A 5821-nucleotide genomic window follows, 5' to 3' on the forward strand; every position below is an offset into this window, starting at 1 on the left:
CAGAGTGAACTTCTGCACTGAGAAGGTTTTTCCAACACCAGCGACGCCATTGGTCAGAACCACTCTGATGGCTCCATGTTGGTCAGGGAAGGATTTAAAGATGTCATGGCACCTGATTGGAGAGTCATGGAGCTTCTGGATCTTGGAAGCTCTCTCCAGCTGCTTCACCTCATGTTGGGTATTAACCTCTTCACTCTGACCCTCTGTGATGTAGAGATCAGTGTAGATCTTGTTGAGGAGGGTTCTACTTCCTGTTTCATTACTTCCTTCAGTCACACATTCACAACTCCTCCTCAGACTGATCTTATGTTCCTTTAGAACCTCCTGCAGAACAACATATGCTGAAACAAAGAAAAAACAACTGAATTAAAAACATGACTTTGTGTTTAAGTTGGAACAAAACTATCTGGTGCAGATTAGAAAGTTTTATACGGTCTCTGATGACACATGATCTGATGATAAATGATCAGATCCATTCTCTGAAACAGAATGTTGTTATGTTGTCAGACAGCATATTTCTGTCTGTTTTGTGACCAGATTTTTGTTCCATCAGAATCTGACTCACAAAGCAGATCAGATGAAGAAAACCCTTACAGAAACATGTTTGTTAAATGCTTTAAGCAACATGAAGTCTCATGTCACCATGTCTTCATGTACTCTATCTCCCACAAAGAGCAGGAGAAGAGGCAGAGAAAAACAATAATGTTTTCTCCTTTTCCAGCCTTAATGTAGGAAACCTAGAGAAAAACCTTTGAACTGCTAAAGAAACAGCTTGCTTATCTGATAAAGTTCACATTTAACATGTTTTTTCGCCATTAGATCAGATCAGATGTTTTTAAAGAAACATCACAGTTTGAAAATGACATGGATTTGATTTAGTCCTTTAGAGGTAAACAACAAATTGTTAGAATTATTACATAAATTACATGGAATCATATAAACTGTAATCTGTGCTATATTATGAGAGTAAATAAAGATTTCTGTCTCAGACTATCTTTCCCTCTTTCTGTAAAAAGAGCAGGTTGCTTTTTCCACCTTCTTGTCTCCATGCACTGCAGGAGCCAAATATGTGGTATATTTTCTTTTTGGTCACTAGGTGGCGCTGTTGGCTCAAGAATCTGAGTCAGGGGGCAACAGGTATCAGGCAGGTGTTGAACTCAGAAGAGCAGACAAGTTTTTTGAGCACTGTGTGATCACTGTTGTTGTTTCCTTTTGGAGTTACTGATTCTGTGCTCTTCATCTAGTCAGAGTTTAATAAAGTGGTGAATTTCTATGAAGATCCCTGGGACTGACTTTTACACACCATAACAGGTTAGGGTTGCCACCTTTCATAAAATAAAATAAGAGACGCTCCCCGCAGCACGTCGTCCTACTGACATGGGGCCACTGAATTGATAGACAATTTTTTTTTAAAGTGATCCATGGAGCAATCATTAATACACAGAGTACTCCAAAACTTTACTCCAATCAGAGTAGCACACCGTAAACAGGTTTATTTAAGCAAGTGTAAAAAGTATTTGGTAAACTGTTCAAATACAGAGTAACTGATCATAACATCTAATTTAATAATCACAATGTATCCTCAAACAGCCAAAAGTATAAAAGTTATGTCAAAATTCTGGTATTATAAAGAGTGTTACTTAAATATTTATAGAAATAAATAGTTAGGCTTGGAGGCTGGTTCTAGACCAAATTTACCACAGGAGTCAGGATAGTCAGTGTTATTCCACGGGGACACTTAAAAAAGAATTAAACAAAAAAACAGAGCAACATTTCATCATTTGACATAATAAATAAGCCAAAGAGCCACTTGTGTCTCCAGAGATTCAGGTTGCAGATCCTGATCTAGTAGATGGAAACTATGATCATATGCAGCAGCTAACAGTGCAGGACTATTATTTTAAATTCATTGTTAAAATAAAATTGTGAAGATAAAAAAAATCCACCTCTGAATATTAACAAAAAACATTTATTTAGCATAAGTTAGCCCCATCTAGAACCGCCCCTGGGCTTGTTGTTATTTTGGCTGGTATTATTATACATTAAATAAGCAAATAATTGATGATTTATTCATCAAACCATAACAGTCTACTAAAACCACAATAAGAAACTTAATCATAGCAAAATGTTCTGAACCATATCAGCCTCAGGAGATGATTGAGGATGAAGAGATGCTGATTTCTAGTTCTTGAGGTTCTAACCGGGTCTGCTGTGTTCTGGTCCTGATCCATTTTGTCTATCAGCAAACTGCACCAAGGCGGACACATTTGTTTTAATTGACTATTGATCCTCACTAACATGTTCAGCCTGGGATTTACATTTTCCTTCTCACTCTGTATCTTTACGAGAGGTTTTACTTCTAAGGGTGGAGAAATGGGTTGAGGACGTTTTAAAACCAGGGTGTCCAAAGTAGGTCCTGGAGGTCAGGTGGTACAGGTGTTATACCGAGAAATGCAGGCCTGCTGAGAGTTGCATGCCCTGTCACAGTAGCACGCATCGCTCTAAACTCTCGCATATTGATGAGAAAACGGACTGAAATATGACCGAAGAGGAAACTTTTGAAGATATTCGTAACATTATCACATTTGTTAACCATGTAAGACCTAAAATAGTGGGTTTTATTCCAGAGATTAATTGAAATAAATACGGTTTTTACACCTTTGAGACGCGTGAGTCAAACGTTTTTCAGTCAGTGTCTGATGAAAATGTTCTTCACAAATGGTTTGAAATCCTCGCGTTTTCTTTTAACACCATAATAGCTTAAAGCATTACAAAACACAGGCTAATTATGTACAACATTTTATATAATCCTGAACTGTCTAGTCCAGTGGTCCCCAAACTACGGCCCGCGGGCAAAATGGATTTTGAGCCTGTCGATATATGCATACCCTCTTTATTTTCCCCAAATATCATACTTTTGGTATGAAACAATACCAGTAGCTCAGAGAACAGGAATGATTATGTAGAAAAGTGAAATCCTTCCTAACTCTCTATTTGGCTGAGTTAGCAGGGGATGCATATTTTGGCACAGCAAATGTTAAGCTGCTGATATTTGCATGTCCTGTTTATCAGCTCAAAACTGTGGTACAGATATGAAAGTCTCTCTGGTTTCTCAGAGGATGTGTGTCATTGTCTAGAACATTTCATAAAACACATTAAAATATATCCCCTGCTAACTCAGCCAAATAGGGAGTGAAGAGGGATTTCACTTTTCTGCATAATCAAACTTGTTCTCTGAGCTGCTGGTATGAGTTTCATATCAACAGGACGACAGACAGGTAATCGATCGATCAATCAATCAATCAATCAATCAATCAATCAATCAATCAATCAATCAATCAAATTTTATTTGTATAGCACATTTCAGCAGCAAGGCATTTCAAAGAGCTTTACATAATTAAAATAAAAACAGCATGTGACATTGAATAAACAGTGAGAAAGAGAAAGAGATTTAAAAAAAGATTAAAAAGATAAAAACATTAAAACCCCTTTTAGGACTTCAGTTAAACGTCGTTTAACTGGGACTGTAACCCTCTGGGACTTCATTCAAAAACACTGTTTGACAAGGACTCCAACCTCTAGGTTTTTAGTTGAAACGCCGTCAACTGGGACTCATACCCACATTTTCTACAAGTGGGGGATAGTACCCGTGCCTCTCCGGGGGGCTTTACATCATTAAAACGTAAACAGTGAGAAAGAGAAATAAAAATGAATTAATAAATAGATAAAAAGTAAAGATAAAAACATTAAAAACATCAAAGACATCAAAACCCACATTCTAACCCTAATTTAGCCATAAGCAACTCTAAACAGGGGGGTTTTAAGTTGAGATTCCAAGGCACCCAGTGTTTCAGCTGTTTTACAGTTTTCTGGAAGTTTGTTCCAAATCTGTGGAAGCAAATATTGGCAGGCTCATAAATTAAAATACATCCCCTCCTACATTAATAGACTAGACCAGGGGTCCCCAAACTTTTTCCTGTGAAGGCCACATAACTTTTCCCTTTTCTCTGGTTTCAGGGCCGGAGTCAGTTTGTAACAGAAAATGTATGACAATTGCAGGAGTGCCTAAATGTAAAAATGTATTGTTTCCAGAAAGTTCAATCAAATAACATTCTCTGAGTTCTTCACAGAATAAATCCAGGAAGGATTATAGTTCATATTTTCCGAACTATGAGCCGCACCGGACTATGAGCCACAACCCCAAAGTTTAAAAAAAAAAAAAAAGAAAACCAGTAAACATACACATCTGAGCCGCAGATATCTTTGCCGCTCCAGGTTTTCCACAGCGATGCAGCAGCAGCAGAGGGGCGGACACCCAAAATCTGAGTCATAACAGGTCAATTGAATATCACATTTATTACGTTGAAAAAGAAAAAGTTGCCAAGTTTAGATTTAACTGAACTGATTACGGTAGTTTCTGAACGGTTAACTTTAACAGTAAAAGTGCTGATCCTTCGAGTTGCTACTAGCATGTCCTAAATGAAAATGAGCGCTTTCTTCTTCTTTAGATTTCAGCAGCAGCTTGCATCTATTATTGTTGCACTACTGCCATCTACTGGATCCTAATATCTATAACTCAAATTCTGATAATGATCCCAGTATTATTTTAAAAAAAAAGAAAAATCTTCTTTCTTCCCTCAATGCTATTTAACTGATCAACAACATTCTCAAATTTCAATTCCTTATTAAAGCCTAATTCCGTTTTAATGGGCGCTTTCTTCTTTTATTTCCAATTTTGACTTCCAATGATTCACTTCCTGCTAAAGAAGGCAAATGCAGCGCCTGGAAACCTATTTTGAGTAGCTCAAACATGGACCGGATGTGCATTTTTATTGTGGAAGCAGCACGTAAATGGGTGTACCATAATGTCTTGAGCTACCGCGCACCTATATATCGTGTGCTGGGCCGGCTGGACGCAGAGCCGGCTAACTTTACCGCGGTGTTTTCTCATCAATATGCGAAAGTTTAGAGCGATGCACGCTCCCGCTACAGGGCATGCAATTCTCTGCAGGCCTGTGTTTCTTGGCATAACACCTGTAACACCTGGCCTCCAGGACCAACTTTGGACACCAGTTTTAAAACGAAGCTGGTTGATAGCGGCTCACCGCGGCTGCATAGTGTCCGTCTCTAGGCAACTGTGACGGCAGCATTGGTCCGTAGCGTTCTGGGGTCCTTTAGCTCCCACCATGACAGTTTAGCTGACCTTAATATATCCTGTGTTTTATTTTGGTCATTATTGTTATAATTAGTGTTGATATGTGTGTGATTGTTGTGTCTATCAGACATTTATAGAAATACGGAACAAATCGCATCCCGTATCATTTCAATCTGTTCATTTAACAGCCAAATACGGGACGATTCCGTATTTTAAGGGACGGGTGGTTAGCCGCCTAGCATGTCACCAGTGCAGTACTAGGCTGCATAGTTCATACATCAAAATGACCATCAGATTTAATTAAATGTTCAGTTGTAATGCAATTAGCACAAAGAGTTGAAAACAGAGTCACTTTAAAGCAAAACTATTTACAGCAGCTGGAAATACACAGATTTAGTTGACAGGAAGATTTATAAAACCTGAAATGTCCAAATCCCAACTAAAGACGTTAAATTGGTCCAACAGACGACAGAAGAAGCTCTGATTGGACGTGTTCAGTCTCACCTGGATCACAGCTGCTCTGATTGGCTGTCAGCAGTCCAGCTCCTGTTCTGGGTCTTTCTCCACACTGGGGGCAGGAGGAGGGTCCAGATGGAGCAGACTGGTCCCAGTAGGACCTGATGCACTGTCTGCAGAACCAGTGACCACAGCTGGTAGAGACCGGAT

Source organism: Poecilia reticulata, linkage group LG20, assembly GCF_000633615.1.
Source record: "Poecilia reticulata strain Guanapo linkage group LG20, Guppy_female_1.0+MT, whole genome shotgun sequence".
Taxonomy (NCBI): domain Eukaryota; kingdom Metazoa; phylum Chordata; class Actinopteri; order Cyprinodontiformes; family Poeciliidae; genus Poecilia; species Poecilia reticulata.